Genomic DNA, 26500 nt, shown 5'->3' with positions numbered 1-26500 from the left:
TCTACTCTGTGTGCATTAAGGTTATTGTATGAACTTCAAAGGGGGGATTAAAAGCTGCTTCTAAAAGTAGATGCAAAGACCAAAGCCCAGCTGGATGAATGGAAGGCCAAATAGAAAGGTGTCAGTGGAGATAGGAAAACAGAGGATTCATCAGATAATGTTGTGGATGAGGAAGCCAAGAGGAGAGATCGGACTGTAAAGGGAGCAATAGAAGGATTAGTAAGAGAATACTCCAGTGAGCAAAATGCACCTTCCCAAGATTAAGATGCACGTCCTAGAAAGAAGGAAAAGGAAGGTGAGACAAAGAGGAAGAATGTGAGAAAAAAGATCAGGACTGGGAGCATGACTGCAAAAGGAATGGAGAGCAGGATAAAGAGAGAAAGAACCAGGGACTGGAAGAGAAGCAGGAATCAAAGTAGATCCAGAAAGAAAAAGAGAAGAAGGTCCAGAGCTTTCAGGACCACTTCCTGCAGTCTCAGAGTCAACTGCTACATCCATCACAGAGGAGTCCCCAGAACCTGATATTGTTTTCAGAGCCACAAGTCTAAACTGCCAAGCAGAGTGACTTCTGTTGTCAGGAAAGATGTTACCTATAAGAGTAAGAAATCTTTAGGCTTGAGTGGGACAATTTAAAATTTACTATGCTGTGGATGTCTATATCAGCGGTCCCCAACTACCGGGCCGCAAAGCATGCACTACCGGGCCACGAGGAAGTGATATGATTTGGCGATATGAGTCAGCTGCACCTTTCCTCATTCCCTGTCACGGCCACTGTTGAGCCATTACGCATGCGAAGTCATTACCCGCGCGTCATCCATGTCAGCGCGGGAAGGAGATCAACTCCTCGAGCTTGCAGATGACGGCGGGCTGGAAAGTATGTTTGTCATAACATCTCTGCCGGCATTCTGGATCAAAGTCAAGGCTAAAAATCCTGAGATAGCCACGAAAGCACTGAAAACGTTGCTTCCATTTCCAATATATCTCTGCAATGAATGCAACGAAAACTAAATTGCGGAATAGACTGGACATAAGGAACCCCATTCGACTATCGCTGTCTCCCACCACCCTTCGATAGGACCGTGTTGTTGCAGGAAAACAAGCCCAGGGCTCCCACTGATTCAGCGATATTGGTGCATTGCAATGATTTTATATGTTCATACAGGGAAAATATGTGTTGCGTGTTTAATATCCAAACGTTACTTAAAATGTTATGTTATTGAATTATAAGTGACTTATATAACCATATAACAATTACAGCACGGAATAAGGCGATCTGCACCCTTCTAGTTCATGCCGAACGCTACTCTCACCTAGTCCCACCAACCTGCACTCAGCCCAGAACCCTACATTCCTTTCCTGTCCATATACCTATCCAATTTTTCTTTAAATGATAATATCGAACCTGCCTCTACCACTTGTACTGGAAGTTCGTTCAACACTTATTTCAAGCTCCCCTGTCCTCCCCGATAATTGACTTATCACTATATTCATGCGATGAAAATATGTGCTGTATGTTTAATATTAAATTCGTAGATAAACCCTTTTAGAAAGGAAATTGAGTGTATTAGCCACTTATCACCGATATTCCGGTCGTGATTAACACCCCCCACCCCCCCAAATAGAATCGCCAAAAACGATTTGTAGAAAAAAATCATACACGCATGCGCACTGGTGCCCGCGCAAGGCTTCATGGTCATTGTAGTCTTTCTCGGGGTAAATTCAGCGTATTTGACCGCTACTCTTGTCTGTTGGCAACTCCCCCCCCCCCCCCCCCTCCGGTCGGCCGATCTGCAAGAATATTGTCAATATGAAACCGGTTCGCAGTGTGAAAAAGGTTGGGGACCCCTGGTCTATATAGTAGCTGTAGTATATGGTATACTGTATATATAGTATATGTATGTAAGTTGAGATGCATTCTATATTGAAGTTTATAGCTAAGCAGGAAGGAGTGTTGTGTACCTAATGATTCTGTAATATTTGAGTAGTATTGTAAATACAGGTGTCCCCCGCTTTTCGAACGTTCGCTTTACGAAACCTCACTGTTACGAAAGACCTACATTAATACCCTGTTTTCACTTTCAGAAGGTGTTTTCACTGTTACGAAGAAAGGCAGCGCGCGATAAAAAATCAGTGCGTGAAAAAGGCAGCGCGCACCCCAAGCAGCCGCACTCCCCCGGATTCGGAACGGCATTGCTTAAACACGTGCCTGTGAGCAGCCATTAGCAAGATGAGTTCTGAGGTATTGGAAAAGCCTAAAAGAGCTCGTAAGGGTGTTACACTTAGCGTAAAACTAGACATAATTAAGCATTTCGATCATGGTGAACGAAACAAGGACAAAGTGAGTTTGGCTTGTAGAAGCTGACGAAGATGATGTTGAAGAGGTTTTGGCATCCCATGACCAAGAACTGATAGATGAAGAGCTGATGCAATTGGAAGAGGAAAGGATAACAATCAAAACCGAATGCAGCAGCGAACGGACCGAAAGTGACTGTGTGAGATTTTCGCTGCAATGATAAAGTACGACTTTAATTTTGAAAGGGTACGTTGGTTTAGGAGATATTTGCGGGATGGTTTGAGTCCTTACAAACAACTGTATGATAGAAAAATGCACGAGGCTCAGCAGTCAAGCAAGCCTTCCACATCAGCCACAACCTCAATCTTTGACATCGAGACGGGCAGTCATAGGAGAAGATGAGCTGCCTGCCCTGATTGATGATGAGATGACACCCCTGTGTCCCACCACCCCAACACCCGGGCCCTGGACAGATACTGTACCGATTTGCGGAGAATGCAGCAGTAGCCGGGAGGCACACAGCATATCTTTAAGAGAAAAGCTGAAATAAACAAACTAATTAATTAGGTGCCACCGACACGTAATTGTCGGCCCAGATCAGTACCGATTTCCAAGTGCATTGCCTCTGATCTGGGCCGACAATTACGTGTCGGCGGCACCTAATTGATTAGCATGCTTATTTCGGCTTTTTTCTTAAAGATGTGCTATGTGCCTCCCAGCTACTGCTGCGTTCTTCGCGGCAATGTATCGGGTCGGCAGCCCGGAGGGTGGGGGCCACTGCACCACCCAGCCTGCGATGACTCAGTCTAACACACCATCATCAGTTTGCTCGGCAAGCTGTCTTCCTGATTCCCGTAAGTGATACTACACTGTACATACATTATTTCTACTTTATATAGGCTGTGTATTTTTACGTGTTATTTGGTAGATTTGGCAGCCTCATAGCTTAAGGGTTACTGGAGAGCGCGTTTATGCCAACAGCGCTTGCGTGAGATTTTCGCTACGGAGATCTGTGCGGGCAATCATTGTAGAGAAGTATTTCTACTTTATATAGGCTGTGTATTTATCATATCATTCCTGCTTTTACTATATGTTACTGTTATTTTAGGTTTTATGTGTTATTTGGCATGATTTGGTAGGTTATTTTTGGGTCTGTGAATGCCTACAAAATTTTCCCATATAAATAAATGGTAATTGCTTCTTCGCTTTACGACATTTCGGCTTACGAACCATTTCATAGGAATGCTGTACCTTCGGATGGCGGGGGAAACCTGTATATTGCTTGATTAAACATTCTTTGTTGTTTAAATAATTCATTATGGTGAGATGTAGGAAGTATGTAAATGGCATACATCATACATATAAATCTTGCTAAAGTAAAAATGAAGTATACACGTTTATCTCCCAGCTCCTTGTTTTGCTTTCAATTAGCTTTAATGTTTTGAAGTTACAAAATGTAATTGGCATGAATGTTAGCAAATAGACTTAGGATCATTGTTCGAGAAAATAATCAAATTCTTTGACAGAGATTGGTCTTCAGGACTATACTAAATTAGAAAGAGCGATGGCCTGAAAGATGTAGAAAGAAAGTTATAGAGCTTTAGTCACCAACCACCGCCTCACCCCACCAACAATCAATACATCAAGGAAAGGGGTAAAACCTTGGAGGGAATTTAAAACAAGATAAGGATTCAAGGCATTAACTGGATGCTAAGGTAGGTCAAGGTGTAGTGTGAACAGAACTTGGAGTTCTGGTACTGACCGTTTATGATGATCCATAAACTATTTTCAACTATAGCCAATTTTGCATTAATATTTGTTCTTCTAAACTCAAATGGTAGTGGTTTTCCTTTCCAAAAAATGAGGGCTCATCCATGAAAAGACATCTTAAAACTCTGAAATGTAACAAATAATTTACAAGGCCACAAATGCAGTGAAGATTGCTGCCTGACAGCATTTTTGTGATTTCCAGCATGTGGAGTATTTATTTCATTTTTAAAGAATACTTCACCCTATTAGATTCCTAATGGAATATTCATCATGCCCTTTGGCTCTGGGAACCTCAGTTTGGAAGCCTACCAGTTTGCAATTCAGTTGAGAATTCCAGTCCCAAATTAAACTGAAGATAAACTAGTTTTATTTTCCAAAGATGTCAGCTGTTTTGTTTAAGTTGCTCAGTATTTAATTTTGGAACAGTTTACACATGAACATTGTTTGCTCAAGGAATTCCCCAGCTTAACTTTTAAGGAAACTCCGGAGGTTTAATATATATGTTTGGCTCTGGATGGATAGCTAGCTACAAGCTACTCTTTGCAAGATTTTTTCCCCCTCGGATGCCATTTCTTTTCCCAGGCTACTGACTGTTTGCTAGGGTGTGGTTCTATGAGAGCTGGCTTTTCTCTCTGGTCCTGCATCCATATCAGAGGTTTCCAAACTTAGCTGCCTTCCACACCCTTTCTCCATACTAATTAGAAACCTAGAAGAGCACCTGCTTGATTGTATGATAGTTTTAAAGGGGAAAGGGACAGGTTGTCACAGAGGAATGCATTCTGATTTAACTGCTGTCATAGTTTGAAAATCCATGTGAACGTTACTCACTGGTGATCCCTTTATATGAATAATCTTATAACATTCATCATTTGTCTTAATGGGTTATGTTAGAAAGCTATTCTTTAAAGAATATTTACTGCTAAACCCAATCTTGTGCTCATACAGAGATTGTGACTAAGAATGGGAATCCTGGCTGACACATCCATTCTTAATTTAGAAATGCTGTTGTCATTTTTATCGTGGAGATCAAACAGCCTAGAGTGGCAATCTCAGCAGCTGACTGGATCCCAGGGAAGCTAAAAGTGAAATGTATAAACAATTTCTCTTAACTTAAAAGAAGTCAGGATTTATGTGTATTGCTGGGAGCATATGCTGGTGGGTGAGAGATTTGAGTTGCTGAGTTTTTGTAATTGCTGTGAATAATTTTGAAACTTGGCTGAGTGTGTTGAGAATAGAAGGTAAAATGGATTAAGGTAAGAAAAAAACTTTCTTGGTTAATGGGAGGGTATATTCTGAGTGTTAGAACCTTTTAATGAGACATTTTCTCCCAACATTCTCAATTTAGTTACTTTTACTACATTGCACTGTTCACTGTTGGAAGATACGTGAAGACAAGTTCTGAATACTTTTTGAGATTCAGCAACCATAAATTTACTAGTGAACTACTTTGGCATTTATTCCATTCATCATCTCTGAACAAACCAAATTTTCAAAAGATTCTGGACTCTCTTGAGACCAATTATCAGTGCAATGTACCATTTACAGTCATTGTCACATCACATGGAAACAAATGCATCAACATTAAATACTGCCAATAAACAAGCACCCATTTGCTCAAATCCCATATTATTCTCCCTTGAATCTATTCAACTCTTCTCAGTTATGAACTCACCCACACCAAGAGCAATTTACTGTGCCTAATAACCTAGCAAGCTGCATGTTTTTGGAAAGAAACCGAACATCCAGAGGAAACCCGTACAGTCACTAAACGAATGTGCAAACCCCACTTAGGCAACCCGAGGTCAGGATTGAACCTGATTCTCTGGAGCTGAGACCACAGGCTCTGCTAGCTGTACCATTCATTAAGATTTTCAGCATTTAAAAGGCCAGTTTACTCCCCATTTAGGTATTCTTGTTATTTGAAAAGTTGCTGTCTTTTGTAGTAGATTGTTTTTGTCTTGGATGGTTTTTAAAGTAGGTATTCATAATGACCTGATTATTCATCTTGCACCATTCTATCCATTTCTCACCTCCTTCATTTCTTTCCCCTAGTCCAAATTTTCCTATGAAAAATTTTCAAATTTTGACTCAGAATGTTGGTCAATATCTAGTAACATGAGGGAATGAATTGAAGCAGCAGAGATGTGTTTTTTGAGGAGGATGCAAAGAATATCATGGATGAAAAAATATCTAACGAGGATGTCATGAGCAGAGCAAACACAAAAAGAGAAATAATGTATGAGATCATGCAAAGGCAATGTAACTTCATTGGGCATGATTAGGAAAGAGGAGTTAGAATGGATGGTAATTATGGGAAAGATTGAAGGGAAGAAAACAAGAAGAAGACAAAGACAAATGATGATGGAGACAGCAGCCAGAGAACTGGAAATGAATACCAATGAATTGATCCACTTGACCGGAAACAGGAGTGTGTGGGCCATGGCAGTCAAAGCTCAAACTGGGCACAGCACCTGATGATGATGATGATGATGTTTTTGTCTCAGGTTTTTGAATCGACAAAGCAAACCTTCACAGAAGTTCATTAGGAAAATGAATTTTCATTTAAAACTGGTGGATGGTCTTGTTCATAAAGATGAATGCCTATGGCCCATTAACTATAACTTTTTAGCATAAACTCTCCTTACTTTTGATTTCAATGCTGATTTTTTTTTGTGTGTGTTTAAGTTTACCACTGAAGAGAAAAGGATTTTATATCCGCAATAAGAGTGAGTCAGAAAAGCTACCAATTAAATATTAAGTTGTCAGGCATGTACTGGTTGAAATTAGCGAAGTTTATGGAGTGCAGAAAGAGGCAGATGAATTTTTTTTATGTTGAGTGCTATCATGACAGCATTTCCTTTTGGCTCTTAAGTCACAAGTTGCATATTTGACCCCAGAAACTTGAGTGTAAAAATTTGACCAATATATAAACAAAGTTCTGAGGAAATGTTAAACTGTGGGATACATTCCTTTTTGTGTGCTCTTATATGGATGTTGAAGATTCTTTGGCAATATTTGGAAAAAATAACAGATGAATTCATAACTGATATCTTTAATACTTTGCTAAGAATACCCTAAATTAAATGATCTGGTCACGGATAAGCTTGGAAGTAACAAGTAGGGTGCCATTAGTAGATGGAATAAAATGTGGAATACTGAGAGAGTATCGATTTTGGTACAAAAAAACAATGTAGATATCTTTTCAGTAGAGTGAGATTAAAATGCATTGCTGTTCCTAGGAAACAGGATGTCCCTTTGAACATGTTACTGAAAGTTAACATGAAAGTACAGTAAATGCTAGGAAGACAATGAACACTTTCCTCATTATTCCTCTTTGCACTATTTATTTAGCTTTGTACTTTATAGTAATTCTATATCCTTACACTGTATTGCTGCCACAAATTTCACAATGCATGTCGGTGATAATAAATCCAATTTTGATATAAATCTTCATAAAAAGTACAAAAGGCATCTTGCCTCAGTTATAGAGAGTTTCTGTGAGAGCACATGTGGAATATTGTGTAGAATGCTCAGACCCTCCCTGAGAAAAGCATTTATTGCAACTTGAGTGCAGAAAGGTTCACCAGATTGATTTCTAGGATCACAAACACGAGGAAATCTGCAGATGCCGGAATTTCAAGCAACACACATAAAAGTTGCTGGTGAATGCAGCAGGCTAGGCAGCATCTATTGGAAGAGGTACAGTCGACGTTTCGGGCCGAGACCCTACGTCAGGACTAACTGAAAGAAGAGCTAGTAAGAGATTTGAAAGTGGGAGGGGGAGGGGGAGATCCGAAATGATAGGAGAAGACAGGAGGGGGAGGATGGTGCCAATCAACTGTCCAGCTCTTGGCTCCATCCCTCCCCCTCCTGTCTCCTCCTATCATTTCAGATCTCCCCCTCCTCCTCCCACTTTCAAATCTCTTACTAGCTCTTCTTTCAGTTAGTCCTGACGAAGGGTCTGGGCCCAAAACGTCGACTGTACCTCTTCTAATAGATGCTGCCTGACCTGCTGCATTCACCAGCAACTTTTATGTGTGTTGCTTGATTTCTAGGATGGCAGGTTTGTTGTCTGAAGAGAGATGAAGAAGATTGGGCCTAATCACTGTGGCGTAGAAGAAAGATAGGTGATCTCATTAAGATGTTTTACATTTTTTCAGGGCTTGACAAGGTCCATGCAGAGTTGATGATTCCCTTGACTGGGGTGTCCAGAACCTTGGAATCTTAAAACATGGTGAGAAGCCTATCGGGACAGTTGAGAAGTTTCTTTACCCACATGATAATGAATCTTTGGAATTCTCTATCCAAGAAGGCTGTGGAGGATCAGTTGCTGAACCTATCAAGGACAAATATTTTTTTTTATATAAATTAATGGAACTGAGGGATGTGGAATTAGTGCAAAAAAATGGCACTAAGATGAAAGATCAGCTGTAATGTTATCGCATGGTGGAGCGGACCTGAAGGGCTGTATGCCTAATTTTGCTTGAATTTCTTAGGCTCCTAAAATTAAATGGCAATGAAGATGATCAACTATTTTGTGTAATTTTAATGGTTATATGGCAGTATCCCATGCAATATTGGGGAACGTCAGGCAGATATTTAAACCCGAGGAAGTGTACGACTACTAACAAACTATAATTAGATGCATTAATAGTACATTCTCCTAAAATAAAGAAATGAGATGTTATATGATGTTATGAGCAATTATGTATGCTTCACTATCTTGGAGCCTTTTTGCATGCAAAAATGAAAAATTAGAATTTTTTCTCCCCATTTGTACCTTGAGGTACTGTAAATTTTGATATTTTGTAACTTACTTGAAAATAAATTAAGACACAAACAATGGATATAATTTTGGTGAGAATGCGTAGTTGGTTTGGGTAGTTGAAGATTTGTTTTGGGGGAGGAGTAGTTTCTGACCAAGTGGAATCTGCTGAACAGTGCAGCAATTCTGTCTCCTTTTATCAGCACTGCATGTCAGACAGCTGCTGCCCATTAGCTGAGATATTTAAATATCTCTGCTTCTAAAAATTGTTTCTGTTTCCATCCCAAGAGTTTATTTTTAATGAACTTTTTGTAGTTGAAACCTTTTTGCCTGTGGAAGCATCTTATGCATAGGAAAAGTGCTGTGAACGATGGATATTTGAAATAAAATGAGGAAAGTTTAGAAGTCCCTTGTCAATCAAACAAATTGTAGGAATTAATGTCTAAAGTTCATGACCATCAGAATTCATAACCCTATGAAAGGCAATTGACCAAATATTAACTTAATCTCCACGGGTGTTTCTGATTTATTTCCAGAATTCCAGTTTTTATTAATTTTTGGGGGCAAAAATTAACTAAGATCTCTCTTCTATTTCAGAGAATAAGTTAGCCACCAGCATTCACTATGGATCCATAGACTCCCACAGCTATCTTGATCACGCTTCCTCCCATCTGGCCTCCAGTGAAGACTCAATTCCATTCTCATAGTCCTTCCAACTCTATTATATAGGCTTCAATGATGAGACATTCTGTACGGGTGCCTCTGAATTGTCTTCTTGAATGATTGCTTCTACTATATGATATTGGACAGAGCCCTTGACCATGTGTCATCTGTGTCCCGCATCTTTGTTTTCACGCCTTCTTCTGGACAGAGCTAGAACAGAGATCCACTAGTCATAAACTCTTCCACCAGTCTGCGCCCCAAAGCCAGATTTTGCATTCAACAAATCACCCATCAAAATTTCTATCAGCCCCAACAAGGTTCCACACCAAACTTACTCCCCTCCTCTCATCGGTGTTTTGAAGGCATCGCTACCTTTCTGACTCCCACTCTGCTCTTCTGTTCCCACCTGCCACTCTGTGTCTTACAATTTCCCATGCAACCACAGGAGGTATATTATCAGTCCTTCTGCCAGTGTTCATAATGTTGCCTCCTGTATTGGAGAAATCAAATACATGTTGGTGATAGTTATTCAGAGTACTTACAATTCAGTCTGCAGGACTGACCCTGAGTTGACGATTTTCCACCACTTTTATTTGCATCTCTCCCACTCCAATATCTGTCTGGGCGCATTGCAACTTGCAAGAGTCATTATGGAATTCTTTAGCTTTATGTAACCTACTGTTTCTGTTTGTATTGGACTGTCTGATCTGCCCGTCGTCAATATTTTGACTCTTTTCCATTTTTAAAATTTTCAGAGAAGCTTAATTTGACCTTTACACACTAACTTGCACATTAGGCTAACTATGTCAGATTCCCCTTCCCTCATCATCACCAAAACCCAAAACTAACTTTTTTGCTTTCCCAAATCTAAGGGAGGATCAGGGGGTTGAAACATTAATTGTTCCTCTTTCTACTGCTTGAGTTGCTGAGTATTTCCTGCATTTTCTTTTTGCTATTATATAAATGAGGTTAATGAGTCACTTCGATGCATTTTAGTCTGATTCCAAAGGGTGTAAATGCTTGTTGGTTGCTGAATATTCTTTAAGTTCCTCTGTCTTGATTACTATACTATTAAAGTTAAAATCACAAACTTGTAGTTGATCACTTTCTTATCTAGCTACCTTTTTAAAGTACAGGAATAATGCTTGCAAATCATCTGGTACCACCTCAAATGGATTTTTGCATACAGCAAATAGGAATTAGGGACAAGATTCTTTATTTTAAAATAGTTGATTCCCCATTGGCTGTATCTCCAATAGCATTCTTCCTGCCCTCTTATGATTTTGAAATCACATCATGTGGACCAATCTGTTATTCTGTAGAGCATAGAACATGGGTTGCTTCATTGATATAAGAAATAACGTTCCTATGTTGTTGGCTAGAAACCCTTGGTGTAGTATAGTTCATAGCTAAATTTCACGAGATTAACCTCCTGTGGACTTTTTGTCTAGAGTCCTTTTGCTTGAGCGCAATGATAGAAATTCATTAGTACCTGATATTCTAATTGGAAGTATTTCTGAATGTGATATTCTGTCAGTGTCACCTTGACAGAGTCCCTTCCCGACTTCTAGTAAGTTAGGACCAGGTCTTACTCTCCCTCTCCGCCCCCAACCGATTAATTAATTAACTCCCTCCTTTTATTCTAAATGTTGTTCCTTTTTAATTTCTTCTTGTTAGGTCCAGTATTTTCCTAGTTCCCTAGTTTTGCTGTCTTGCTGTCATTATCTGCGAACTACCTTGTGCATCCTAAAATAGCCTTACCTTTTTCTTCTTTATTATTAATCTCTATCGTATACATTATACTTGAAAAATTAAATTTCTTTAATTTAGTGCTTGCTTTCTTGTTTATTTGCTTCTTTTTCACTTCCCAGTTACCAATCTGTTTTGTATAAGCTTGCTGAAAGAGATCTCGCAAGACTGGCGAATTTGTGGATGAGTGGACAAGGGAGTCATGTAGAGAGTGAATCCTATGGAGTGGGGAGGGAAAGATGTGGTTAGTGGTAAGATCATGTTGTATGAAAGTCACAGTAGTGTAGTGGTTAGTGCGATGTCTTTGCAGCTTGGAGCCGCAAAATTTGGATTTTGATTCTGACGTCATCTGTAAGATGTCTATATGTCCTTCCTGTGAAATGTGTGGGTTTTCTCTGCGTCCTCTAGTTTCCTCCCATTCCTCCCACAGCCCAAAGAAGTATGGTTGTATATTGTTCTGTGATTAGGCTAGAGTTATTGGGTAAATCTTGAATCTAATTCATTACAAGGGTTTTCCTTGGGTTCGGTTTTAGGAACTTCACTTCCTTTTACTTCTTTTAAATTATATAAACAAATGAATAACCCAATAGTTAAGCATACTTTACGTATATGGTTTCAATTCCGAAGATTTTTTGGGTTTAATCAATTTATTCTAGCAAGTCCCATTATATCAAATTTTCTTTTTCAACCTTCCACGATGGATCAAGCTTACTTTGATTGGAAAACCAAAGGTATAATATCTTTTCGCGATTTATTTTTGGATAATTGTTTTATGTCTTTTGATCAACTCTCTAATAAATATAATTTACCCAGAGCTCACTTTTTTAGATATCTACAGATTAGAAACTTTTTAATTACTGTTTCCCCTAATTTTCCACACCCATATCCAATGGACATTTTGGAAAAAATCTTAGAGTTAAATCTCTCTCAGAAAAGTGTAGTAGCAATTATATATAATATAATTATGAATTTATGTCCTGATGCTTCTAATAAAATTAAAGCTGACTGGGAAAGAGAACTTGAGATTAATATACTGAGTGAAAAATGGGAAAAAATTCTTCAGTTGGTGAATTCATCCTCTGTATGTGCTAAGCATAGGTTGATACAGTTTAAAGTAGTGCACAAGGCTCATATGTCCAAAGATAAACTATCTCGTTATTACTCTTATATTAATCCAATATGTGACAGATGTCATTTCGAGATAGCTTCTTTAACCCACATGTTTTGGTCATGTCCCTTCTTGGAGAAATATTGGAAAGATATTTTTGATATTATTTCAACGGTCCTAAACTTAGACTTACAATCTCATCCAATTACTGCTATCGTTGGACTACCAATGATAGACTTAAATAATTTAACCTCTTCATCATGAAGGATGATTGCATTTCTTACTTTAATGGCTAGAAGGTCCATTTTGTTGAATTGGAAAGAGATTAACCCTCCTAAGGTATTTCATTGGTTTTCACAAACTATGTTGTGTTTGAATTTGGAGAAAATTAGAAGTGCAGTTTATGACCCCTCCATTAAGTTTGAAAAAACTTGGAGGCCATTCATTCAGCATTTTCACTTGATGTAATTTGATCATTTCATGGAGTCGTCAACTCTGAGGTTTTCTTCTTTTCCATTTTTAAGTTGTTAGTTTTGCCCAAGTCTTTTAGTTTAGTTGATTAATTCTGTTTTTCTTGGGGGATGGGGTTTTTTTTTTTGGTTTTGTTTTTTTCTCTTTTTCATGATTTTTTTTCCAGTTTTTTTTTGATTTGTATTATCTGTTGTCAGTTCTACATGATTGGGAGCTTTGTTAACTTACACTATTTGATTTTACAATTACTTTTCCTAAGTGTAACAATATTTCTCCTACTATTTGTATTATTGCTATGTTTTGTTTCTATACTTTGAAATTAATAAAAAGATTGAAAAAGAAAGAAAGATTAGGCTAGAGTTAAATCCGGGGTCCGGTTTGCTGGTCAGTGTGGCTTGAAGGGCTTAATCCATGCTGTATATTTAAATAAATTAATACGAGACAAGTATATGGTGAAGGTTACAGAGAATGAAGTGCTGGATACAGGGGCTGGTGAGATGGTAGGTAATAGGTAAGGACCGGGGGAACTCTAAACCTGTAATGGCAGCAGGAGGATGTTGTGATGGATAGATGTATGGGAAACAGAGCAGATAAGAATGAGGGCAGCATTGATGGAATTGAAAGGGAAATGTTGTTCTTTGAAGAGGGACATCTTAGATTTTCTAGAATGGAAAGTTTCTTTTCTGAGAACAGATGTGGCAAAGACAGAGGATTTGAGCAAAGTGAATAGCATTTTTTCAAGTGACGGTGAGGGGAGATGTAGTCAAGATAGCTATGAGTCAATATGTTTATAAAAAATATCAATAGATAGACTATCTCCAAATATGGAGACAGAGATTGAGAAAGGGGAGAGATGTGTCAGAGATGGACCAAGTAAATTTGAGGGCAGGTGGAAGTTGGAGACAAAGTTGATGAAATTGATGAGCTCAGCATAAGTGCAGGAAGTAGCACCAATGTGGTTATTAATGTAGCAGAGAAAGAGTTGGGGAGTTTTATTGGTGTAGCCTTGGAACATGTACTGTTCCATGTAGCCAACAAAAAGGCAGGCGTTGCTGGGACCCATGTGGGTGCCCATGACTACACCTTGGGTTTGGAGAAAGTGGGGGGAGCAAATGAGAAATTGCTGAGAGTGAGAACCAGTTCTGCCAAGGGAGGGAGAGTGGATGATGAGAGAAAGGAGAGAAGGGGAACCGGGGGAGATGCTAGGCCATTGAGGAGGAGAGAAAAAGTAAGAGTGGAACCAGATTGGGGAAAGGAAGAAGAGGGAAAGGGGAAAATTAGAGGAATCGATGTCCATCCCATCAGGTTGGAGGCTACTCAGACGTAATATGAAGTGTTGCTCCTCAAACCTGAGAATGACCCCATCATGACAGTCGAGGAGACCATGGCCAGACATGTGGAATGGGAATGGGGATTAGAATTAAAATGGTCGACCCCTTCTATCTCCCACTCCGGCTTCCCTTTACCTCTTTGTTTCTTCTCACCTTCCTATCACCTCCCTCTGATGTGCCCCGCCTCCTTCTCTATTTCCCATGGTCCACTCTCCTTTATCGGATTCCTCTACCTTCAGCCCTTTACCTTTTCCACTATCATCTCCCAGGTTCTCACTTCATCTCTGCCCACCCCTCCCTCACCCACCTGGCTTCACCTATCACCATAGTATTAAGGTTAGTTCAAGCAATTAAAAATTGATACTTCATCCTCAAGTCTAAAGAACTGCCTGAAATGAAGATTGTGGGCGAACTGATGGGTTTAGAGAGGAAAAGGACCATGAGTAGAAGGAAGTTTGATTTGAGAAAATCTGCTTTATTAGTTAACACTGGACAACAAATTTTTTCAAAAGTGTTGCTTCCTCAGAATTTTTTTCTTTATCATAGACTGCTTGAAGATGAGCACAAATATAATTTCAGACTACTTGCATCACGTAGGAATTTGGAGAAACAACAAATTAACTTTTATTGAATATAATGTGTTTAATTGCATAATGGTGTTGATGCTTTGCAATAGTTCAACTAAGTTAAAAATATTTTGTGAATGATTTTCATTTGTACTCAGTGTCTGAGGCTTCTCGCTTAAGTGTCCAACAATAACTCGCCAGCATTGATGGATTCCAGTTGCCCTGGTATCTTTTCTCCATGACCGCAATGTCCTGGTGAAACCTTTCACCATGCTCGTCACTAACAGCACCAAGGTTTGCAGAGAGGAAGTCTAAATGAGAATGCAGAAAATGAATCTTTAGTGACATGTTGCACTTCATGGTTTTATATGCTTGAAGCATGCTTTTAACGAGCTGCATGTAGTTTGGTACTCTGTAGATGTTGAGAAAAATTTCAACAACTTCCTTGAGTGCCTTCCATGTGATTTTCTCCGGTCCCACTAGAAATTCTTCAAATTGCCTGTCATTGATGACCTGTTTGATTTGTGGACCAACAAAAACGCTTTCCTTAATCTTGGCATCAGTGATTTTGGGAAGCATCTGTATCAAATATCAAAATGCTTCATAGCAATTTTTGTGCCTGGTGATAGCAAATTCCATCCTTACAGTCCTGAACCCAATAATTATTACTAAAACCTGTCCTGCCATGCAGCAGCCACGCCGCCCAAGCATGCCTGGACAAGATAGGAAACTTGCCAGCTTACATTGTAGGCAACATTTTAATTGACTTGAATTATGAATTGAAATAATAAACTTAAGTTTATTTAAAAAATGGCGTGTGATAGGGAAATTTCATGGTGATTTTCATGATCAGTAGCCCAAAATTCATAAGATACACCTAAAGGTATTCAGGAAGCTAAATCTTTGTTGTCCAGTGTAATTGGTACACAGTTTTCTTCAGGAATAACTCTGGGCTTTTCTCACTGATACTGAGCAACATGCATTTTAAAAACCTCCTTTTGTAACTTAAAGACAGGTTTGAAGTTGTCTATTCACTGAGTCTCTGAATGAATGCAAATGTATTCCAACATGTATTCATGCTGGAATCTGCCATCAGCTGATGCTGCTTTAAAAAAATTTGCTGTAGCAACTCTTGATAAAATGAAAGAGAGATGTTGAAATGACTGACATTTTTCATTTTCCCTTCTGCTAATAAACTAGAAAGGTGATCTGAAAATATTATTGCGAAAGGAAACCTTGTGTCATGTAAACATTAAACACTCATTGATAGGCAGTAATAGAACTTGGGGCAGGATTAAGTCCATTATGTAGTTTTGGCATTTTCAAAACATTTATTGATAATTGGCTTGGAAAATTATTATCGCAAGGAATATTGCAAGTATTGAAATTAATTTGAAGTTTCACTTTTATTCGATTTGTTGGACATTTCTATAGTCTTTTAATATAGTTTCCAGGTTTCTGGGTCAGTTCTGATTTCCATAGTTGTCGCAACATTTCTGCCTGAGAAAAAATGCAAGGCAGGAATTATGCACAATGCGCTTGATTTTATTGTAAAATGCCCATTGTAGTTGAATGATCCAATGTGTGTCAACAAGGCCTACACTGAAGCAGAAGATGTTGAGGGCCTTTTTACTTATGACTCCTCTTTGGTAAAGTTGAAGTCTGAAAAGTGCTAAAAGCCCTCCCATCTAAGGAATTTTACTCATTACTGAAGGAAGAGTGCACAGTAATTTTCTGTGAAACCTTATTTTGAATTCATATCTGGTCCTAAATGTATAAATCTACATCTGAGCGATAATGTGGTAGACTGGATCAGCAAATTTGTGGATGTCACCAAGATTGGTGTTTTAGTTGACAGCAAGGAAGACTACCAAAGATTGCAGCAGCATCTGGGTCAGCTGGGAAAATGGGCTGAAAAATGGCAGGTGAAATTTAATGTAAATAAAGGTGAGGCTTTGGGAGGACAAACTAGGTTAGGACTTGCAGGGCACTGAGGAGTGTGGTAGAACCGAACAATCTGGGAATATAGATACATAATTCCTTGGAACTGGCATAACAGGTAGATAGGGTTGTAAGGAGTGCTTTTGTCACGTTGCCTTTCATAAATCAAAGTTTTGAGTACTGAAGTTGGGATGCTGAAGATGTTCATGAGGCCTAATTTGGAGTATTGTGTGCCGTTTTGGTCACCTACGTACAGGAAAGATGTCAATAGACAGTAGATAATAGGTGCAGAAGTAGACCATTCGGCCCTTCGAGTCTGCACCGCTATTCTGAGATCATGGCTGATCATCTACTATCAATACCCGGTTCCTGCCTTTTCCCCATAACCCTTGATTCCTCTAGCCATAAGATACCTATCTAGCTCCTTCTTGAAAGCATCCAGAGAATTGGCCTCCACTGCCTTCTGAGGCAGCGCATTCCACACCTCCACAGCTCTCTGGGAGAAGAAGTTCCTCCTCAACTCTGTCCTAAATGACCCCTTATTCTTAAACCATGCCCTCTGGTACTGGACTCTTCCAGCATCCGGAACATATTTTCTGCCTCTATATTGTCCAATCCCTTAATAATCTTATATGTCTCAATCAGATCCCCCCTCAATCTCCTTAATTCCTGCGTGTACAAGCCCAGTCTCTCTAACCTCTCTGCGTAAGACAGTCCGGACATCCCAGGAATTAACCTAGTGAACCTACGCTGCACCTCCTCCACAGCCAGGATGTCCTTCCTTAACCCTGGAGACCAAAACTGCACACAATACTCCAGGTGTGGTCTCACCAGGGCCCTGTACAAATGCAAAAGGATTTCCTTGCTCTTGTACTCAATTCCCTTTATAATAAAGGTCAACATTCCATTAGCCTTCTTCACTGCCTGCTGCACTTGCTCTTTCACCTTCAGAGACTGATGAACAAGTACTCCTAGATCTCTTTGTATTTCACCCTTACCTAACTCCACACCGTTCAGATAATAATCTGCCTTCCTGTTCTTGCTCCCAGTGAATAACCTCACACTTATTCACATTAAACGCCATCTGCCAAGTTTCTGCCCACTCACCCAGCCTATCCAAGTCACCTTGAATTCTCCTAACATCCTCATCACATGTCACACTGCCACCCAGCTTAGTATCATCAGCAAACTTGCTGATGTTATTCACAATGCCTTCCTCTAAATCATTGACGTAACTCGTAAACAGCTGTGGTCCCAATACCGAGCCCTGTGGCACCCCACTAGTCACCACCTGCCATTCCGAGAAACACCCATTCACTGCTACCCTTTGCTTTCTATCTGCCAACCAGTTTTCTATCCATGTCAATACCCTCCCCCCAATGCCATGAGCTCTGATTTTACCCACCAATCTCCTATGTGGTACCTTATCAAATGCCTTCTGAAAGTCAAGGTATACCACATCCACTGGATCTCCCGCGTCTATCTTCCTGGTTACATCCTCGAAAAACTCCAATAGATTAGTCAAGCATGATTTGCCCTTGGTAAATCCATGCTGGCTCGGCCCAATCCTATCACTGCTATCAAGATATGCCGCTATTTCATCTTTAATAATGAACTCTAGCATCTTCCCTACTACTGATGTTAGGCTAACAGGGCGATAGTTCTCTGTTTTCTCCCTCCCTCCTTTCTTAAAATGTCAATAAGATTGAAACAGTGCAGAGAACATTTACAAGGATATTGCAGGTACTTGAGTACCTGAGTTATCGGGAAAAGTTGAATAGGGTGGGACTTTATTCCCTGGAGCGTAGGAAAATGAGGAGAGATTTAACAGAGGTATACAAAATTATGAGGGGTATAGATAAGGTAAATGTAAGCAGGCTTTTTCTCCTGGGGTTGGGTGGGACTAGAACTAGAGGTCATGGATTACATGTGAAAGGTGAAATGTTTAAGGGGAACATGGGGGGAACCTATTCACTCACAGGGTGGTGAGAGTGTGGAACAAACTGTCAGATGGTGGTGGATGCGGGTTTGAATTCAACACTTAAGAGAAATTTTGATAGGGATATGGAGGTCTTTGGTTTGGGTGCAGTTCAATGGGAGCAGGCAGATTAATTCAGCAAGGACTAGATGGGTCGAAGGGATTGTTGCTGTGCTGTGGTGTTCTATGACCCTAGGTGTTAGCTTTTCAGGGTTTTTTTGTTTCATCTTGAAATATAATTGAAGAATACTGAAATATTTATGAATAATAACATTTTTGTAACATTATTTGGCAAAATAGAATTTGTATGTTATCCCTCGTTTGGTTCCATGTCATTTTCAACTTGTACCTTGGAAATGGAAGACAAGAGTGCTCAATAGCTGCCTGTGAATTCAAAGATAACTTTGCTGAGTGTGATGAGTCCTGGAACTGGTTGTTGAAACACTTGATGTTAGAACCATACAATGTAACTGACACATGGGCAAACCTGAACACATTATAGAAGTGAAAATTCTCTGGCAAAGCTGTGCCTGCTTTCACAATTCTCAAGTTTCTTTTTCATTCTGCTGAATATTGTGGATATTCATAAACATTTAAAATTAAATCAACAAAAATATTTTATAATTATATAAAATTTACATTAAACACTTTAATTCCTTTAAAATACTTTACAGAAATATTAACTGCAAACATAAATTAAAAGGTAACACATTCTTCCTTTGCAATCAATGAATAGAATATGAGAATGAATTTGGCTGTCAAGTTTGAACTGCTGGCAAAACCCAGCGGAATCTGGGCCATTGTGTACATTTCAGATGGCAGGTACTGATTTTCAGCAAGTAGATTGCAGCTGAGGAAGTAAGTTACATGGTTGTCCTTCTCCATCGTCATGCTCTGTTTTAATTCCTGAAATTTTTAATTGAAATATTCAGTAATTGCAACAGCAAAACTGGATGTTTTAGGTTGGTGATCTTTCATCGGAATTCAGTTGCTCTTGAGTTATTTGCACATTGGGCCTACCCTTCAACAAAGGATACAAGCTATTACTTTCTGAGAGGAAAAAAGTACAAAAATACTTTGTACTGTTGTGGATACAGTCGGATGTCTGTATCCGCGAGTTCCGCATGCGCGAATTCAACCAACCACGAATCGAGAAAACCCGGAAGTGCTGTTTCAGCACTTGTTGCTCGAGCATGTACCGACTTTTTTTACTTGTCATTATTCCCTAAACAATGCAGTATAATAACTATTTTACTTAGCATTTACATTGTATTAGGTATTATAAGTAATCTAGAGAGGATTTAAAGTATATGGGAGGATGTGCGCAGGTTATCGTGGATCGGGATCGAAAAAAACCCGAAGTTCTCTTACTAAGTAAGTCGGAACAGGTACATCCGGTATTATTTAGCATCAGTTAGTCAAACGTTTGTCTTAGTATATAGTATATATTTTACCTTTATATGCATATAAAACACTTAAGAAACATTTGTTTCAGCACTGGGCTCGGGAACGGATGTTCCCAAGTTCGATCCGTGACAGACGCTCCCGAGTGCGCTCTCCATCCGTGCCGGGTTGACGTGAGGATCAAAAACTCAAAACCCCAAAACCCAATAATTAAACCACTGCGTTGCTTAGTAATAAATGTAGCTTTCATCGGGGCAAGGCCCTTTTCACTTTATTCTTTAAAATTGTTCCGATCGTTGACCGACTGTAGCCTAACACTTTTCCGATGACCGATGGCGTTTCACCCCTTTCTGATCGCTTTATTATTTTCAATCGTGACCGTGATTATTTTCGTGAACAGAAACACTGTGGATTCAGGGCTCCGCCACTGGGTCCTAATGTCCACCGCACTGAGACAAGTTAAATAAGGTCCGGGGTTCCGCTGGGTCTTAAGGTCCACTGCATAGGACAGGTTGAATAAGGGACTTCAGCATCTGCAAGGAGTTCCGGAACCAATCCCTCACAGATAAGGAGGGCCGACTATATTTTCCAAGGAACCAAATGATAATTCCTTATCACATACTGATATCAGAAACAATTCTGTGAACATCAAACAAAACTTAACAAAATAAAACTTTTGCTATCAATGATCATTATGAACCACCAAAAAAGTCTGAATTTTCCTCTTTTCATCTTTACTTGTAGATCCTGGTGGCTGCAGGAGCAGGCATCTTTTGAAACTTGGATAAATGTCTACTCGTATTTTTTGAACCCAGGCTATTCATAAGAACGCCCATTCCTGTTGTTAGCTGGTATTTCTGTCTGCACTCCTAACAGAGATCACCCAACTGCACCTGACCATTTAGAGGTTTAAAATACTGCTTTTTCTGAGATGAAGTATTTCAGAAAATTAATAACTGGGTATGAGGCCTCTGATTTCTGAGTGTTGAGATTATATTGAAGGGCCTTTTTCCACGTATACTAAAGTACTGATTTTTTTGATACTCCTATTTTACTTGTGAGTGTAATTTGGAGGGTGCATTTTAAAGGTAAATTTTCTCTTGTTAGAATAAAAGGCAAAGCTAACGGGTTTAAGGAATTTTGGTTTTTAAGGGATATTGAGGCCCTGGTTAAGAAAAAAGGAGGTGCACAGCAGGTATAGGCAGCAAGGAACAAATGAGCTCCTTTAGAACCATAAGAAATGTAAGAGAATGCTTAAGAGAGAAATCAGGAGGGCTAAAAGAAGGGATGAGGTTGCTCTAGCAGACAAGGTGAAGGAGTATCTCAAGGGCTTCCAGAGATATATTAAGACCAAAAAGATAGCAAACAACAAAATTGGTCCTTTTGAAGATCAGCATGGTTATATATGCATGCAGCCAGAAGAGATAGGAGAGATCTTAAATAGATTTTTTGAATCTGTTATTACTCGGGACCTGGACACAGAGTTTATAAAACAGAGGCAAAACAACAGTGAGGCCATGGACTGTATAAGGAACACAGAGGAGGAATTGCTTGCTGTCTTGAGACAAATTAAAGTGGAAAAATCCACAGGGCGTGACAAAGTGTCCCTTCGGACCTTGTGGGAGACTACTGCAGAAATTGCAGGATCCCTAGAAGAAGTATGTAAAGTGTCCTTAGCCACTGGTGAGGTGTCAGAGGATTGGAGGGTACCTAATGTTGTTCCATTGTTTAAGAAAGGCTTGAAGATTTAAGGTGGGAAATTATAGTCTACTGAGCTTGATGCCTGTATGGAGGCTGGTGACCAGTGGTGTGCCTCAGGGATGTGTTCTGAGACCCCTTCTCTTTGTGACTTTTATAAATGACTTGAATGAGGAAGTGGAGGGATGGGTTAGTAAATTTGCTGATGACACAAAGGTTGGGGGTGTTGTGGATAGTGTGGAGAGCTGTCAGAGGTTACAGCAGGACATCGATAGGATGTAAAGCTGGTCTGAGAAGAGGCAGATGGAGTTTAACCCAGATAAGTGTGAGGTGGTTCATTTTGGTAGGTCAAATATGATGGCAGAATATAGTATTAAAATCAAGACTCTTGGCAGTGTGGAGAATCAGAGGGATCTTGGGGTCCAAGTCCATAGGACACTCAAAGCTGCAACGCAGGTTGACTCTGTGGTTAAGAGGGCATACGGTGCATTGGCCTTCATCAACCGTGGGATTGAGTTCAAGAGCCGAGAGGTAATGTTGCAGCTATATAGGACTCTGGTCAGGCCCCAGTTGGAGTACTGTGCTCAGTTCTGGTCACCCCACTGCAGGAAGGATGTGGAAATTGTAGAGAGGGTGCAGAGGAGATTTACAAGGATGTTGCCAAGATTGCGGAGGATGCCTTATGAGAATAGGTTGAGTGAACTGGGCCTTTTCTCCTTGGAGCGGTGGAGGATGAGAGGTGACCTGATAGAGGTGTATAAGATGATGAGAGGCATTGATCGTGTGGATAGTCAGAGGCTTTTTCCCAGAGCTGAAATCCCTAACACGAGAGGGCACAGTTTTAAGGTGCCTGGAAGTAGGTACAGAGGAGATGTTAGGGGTAAGTTTTTTACGCAGAGAGTGGTGAGTGTGTGGAATGGGCTGCTGGCAACAGTGGTGGAGGCGGACACAATAGGCTCTTTTAAGAGACTTCTGGATAGGTACATGGAGCTTAGAAAAATAGAGGGCTATGGGTGACCCTAGGTAATTTCTAAAGTAAATTCATGTTCGGCACAGCATTGTGGGCTGAAGGCCCTGTATTGTGCTGTAGGGTTTCTATGTTTCTAATATTGGGTAAGTTATTGGAAGGCATCCAGGGGGACTGGATATATACGTATTTGGATAGATGGACAGATTAGGGATTGTCAACGCGGCTTTGTGTGTGGTAGGTCATGTCAAACCAATCTTAAACACTTTTTCGAGGAGCTTACCGAGGAAGTTAATGAAAGAAAGACTGGATGTTGTCTACATAGACTTTAGCGAAATCTTTGACAAAGTCTTGTGAGGTTGGTCAAGAAAGTTCAGTTGCTTGGCATTCAGGATGATGTAGTAAATTGGATTCGATATTGGCTTCGCAGGAGAAGCCACGGTGATGGTAGATTGTTGCTTTTCTGACCGGAGGCCTGTGACTATTGATGTGTCACAGGGATCAATCAATACTGGGTCCTTTGTTGTTTGTCATCTATTGTAACAATCTGGGTGATAATGTGGTAAGCTGGATCAGGAAATTTGCAAATAACACCAAGTCTGGGGGTGTAGTGGACAGCAAGGAAGGCTTTCAAAGCTTGCAGCGAGATCTGGACCAGCTGGAAAAAATGGCAGATAGAATTTTATGCAGCTGTGTGAGGTGCTGCACTTTGGGAGAACAAACCTGTATATTGAATGGTAGGGTAATGAGGAGTAGAACAGAGGGGTTTGGGAATATAGATCGACAGTTCTTTGAAAGTGGCATCACAAGTAGACTTGTAAAGGGAGCTTGTGGAACATTGGCCTTCATAAATCAAAGTATTGAGTACTGGAATTCAGAAGTTATGTTGAAATTGCATTAGATGTTGGTAAGACCTAATTTAGAGTATGAGTACCATTTTGGTCACCTACCAACTGGAAACATTGCAGCAAGATTGGAAGGATACAGAGAATATTTACAAGGATTTTATTGGTACTTCAGGACCTGAGTTATAGGGAAAGGTTGAATAGTTTAGGACTTTATTTCCTGGAGTGTGAAGAATGCGGAGAGATTTGATTGGAGTATACAAAATTAAGAGGGGTATAGATAGGCTAAATGCAAGCAGTTTTTCCAGTGAGGTTGGGTGAGACTAGAATTAGAGGTATAGTGTGAAAGGTGAAATGTTTAAAGGGGAATATGAGGGGGCCTTCTTTATTCAGAGGTGGTGAGAGTGTGGAATGAGATGCCAGTGAAAGTGGTGAATGTTTGATTTCAACATTTAAGATAAATTTGGATGTACATGAATGAGCGGGGGTATGGAGGAGTATGGTCCAGGTGCAGGTTGATGGAACTAGGCAGAATAATGATTTGGCACAGATTGGAATGGGTTGAAGAACCTGTTTTTATGCTGTAGTTCTCTTTAACTTATTTTTTCTGTATTTCCTGTTCTCAAAAACTTAATATCAGTGAGCTAATTTCTTTGAACTTCTGAGTTTTTCCAGACTTTTAATTCCATGTAGAGTGCTAAATCTACAGTTCTAATGTTTTAAAATAATTCTGAGTATATATATAACTGATTTAATAAAGATTTAGTGGCCAGGAGAAACCCAACTAATTGCTTGCTTTGTCAAAAATTGCTGCTTACATCCGTTACTAAACTCTGAGGTGATGATGTAAATTGTGATTAGGTTGTCTGATTAATGTGGCTTTCCTTTCACATTTTTGAGTATGTAGACCAGTATAAACTTGAATAAAATGGGGTTGGTTATCAGTTGGGTGGTTTAACAACTTGTTGATGTAATTGTGGGTTGGAGGTATGAATTTAGTGTTGTTCACAATGAACTACTATGCAGAAATATAAACCACAATGATTTATCAATTCCATTGTGATGTAAGTGCCCTCAATAACAAGTTGTCTGTCAACTTCATATCTTTCCAAACTTCTATATTTAAAAAAAATGTACCTTTAACTATTTTCAAAATAAATATACAATCTACATGAAAATAAAACGTTAATTTCATAAAATGTGACGCTTTGCTACAACTACCTCTTCATAAGATTGACAATACTGTTTATGAGGTTTATTTTGGCAAAGGATGAACTTGAACATATTGACATTTAGAATATTTCATGGAAAAGCTGAACTTCTCATTCTGCAAATATAAAAAAAACTGAAAAACCTATTTCCAGAGGTGAGGTGAGAATGATCACTGTTATCAACTAGGCAGCATTTGACTCTCCGTGACTTCAAGGAACTCTTGTAAAACTGACGTCAATGAACAGAAGTAGAAAACAATCTTTTTTTTTAGTGATTATTGTTGATGCGTCATAGGCAGTCACTTGAGGTCAAAGATGACTTGCTACCACTCCATTTCTAAGTATTGAAAGATGCCTGTGTATCTTTTTTTTCAGTGTGGGATCGCATTCCAGCCAGCACACAGATTTGATGGGCCATGAATTGATTCAAAGATGAGGGCTAAGGAGAGTGGGGTGTCCATGTGTTTGATAACAGCATGGGAGACTAGGCCGATTGACTTTTGGTGAAGGAATGAGAGATATGAAGTGATTGAACCTTATTATCATCAACAGAATTTTATTGTCAAATCCCCCAGAAATGAGAGTCTATTCCGCATGTAGTGAGACTAAGGCAACTCTTGGGCATGGGTTGACACCTGTCAAACAGGAATAACGGCACTCATGTCATTTAATGACCATCTCCAACAGGAGAGAATCTTCTCAACTACACTTGATACTCAGTGGCAAAAGTCCATTGTTGTTAACAATCTGAGGGTCCATCAGCCAAAAACTCAACTGGAACATAATTATGCTGGCTGAACAAAGCTTATCAAAAACTGGATATAGTGTAGGGAGTAAATCACTCTCCTGCTATCTCACCATCTGAAAGGCAAAAGTCAGGAAATGTGATAGAATAATGTACAGTTGTCTTGATGAATGCAACACCAACAACACTTCCTGGGCAAAGTAGTTTACCAGATAGGTGATTGCCATTCCATTGTAAATGAAGTGACCACAATACTTTTCATTGACCCTGCGCCGCATTTACTCTTCTTGACAGCAACTCGAAATCCGAAATATCCACTGCATGAGAACACCATCACCTGCAGTATTTCCTACAAATGACAAACTGTCCTTACTTAGAAATCAGTGGCTAGCCTTTCATTATTATGTGTCTGAGTCCTAGAACACCCTACCCAACAGCACTCTGGGAGTCTCATCAACAGTAGAACTGCAAACAATTCAAGAAGGTAACTCTTCAATATTTTTTCATGGACATTTAGCGAAGGGGAATATAACAGTGTGCTTTTCCATAAAATGTCAGCTTTGCTATTTCATCTTTGCCAACCACTCCCTTTCTTACTGCACTTTACTATGCAATTGCAAGAGTTGCAACACTTAACACAATTCAAGCAAAGTAGCAATTTAGTTGTATTTCTTCTAATTTAGTGTATGCAATCATTATTCATGATGTATTGGCTTTTATGTTGGAAATGGTATCCAGACTATCTTTGTTCAGTGTGCAAGAATGACCGAAGCTCACAGTTGGCTGAGATTTTAATTCCCTACCATTCTGACGTCTGCATTTTTGGACTAACATTAATTAAAGAAGGAAATGATTTAAGAACAGAAACAAATGTTGGTCAGCAATTTAGAGCTATATTTACATTTGTCTTGTACATAATTTTTAAAAATAGGAAAGCACCATAAAGTAATTTAAACTCAAAACGGTACCTTGTGTTTCGTCTGCCGCTTTGCAGT

General features: G+C 39.5%; 1 protein-coding gene across 7 annotated transcripts in view; it reads left to right on the top strand.

Annotated features, from left to right (window-relative positions):
- Window positions 1–26500, top strand: part of hdac4 (histone deacetylase 4) — a 498261-nt gene that overhangs the window by 89133 nt on the left and 382628 nt on the right. Inside the window, exon 1 of one of the 7 annotated variants that reach the window (XM_072261460.1) lies at window positions 25347–25989. The exons of the other annotated variants lie outside the window; for them this stretch is intronic. The gene's annotated coding sequence lies outside the window, so the exon portion shown is untranslated. Of the gene's footprint in view, window positions 1–25346; window positions 25990–26500 lie in introns of those variants that run through there. 7 annotated transcript variants of the gene reach the window in all.

The sequence above is a fragment of the Mobula birostris genome, chromosome 6 (assembly GCF_030028105.1).
Source record: "Mobula birostris isolate sMobBir1 chromosome 6, sMobBir1.hap1, whole genome shotgun sequence".
NCBI lineage: Eukaryota > Metazoa > Chordata > Chondrichthyes > Myliobatiformes > Myliobatidae > Mobula > Mobula birostris.
This window is presented reverse-complemented; position numbering and strand designations above follow the sequence as displayed.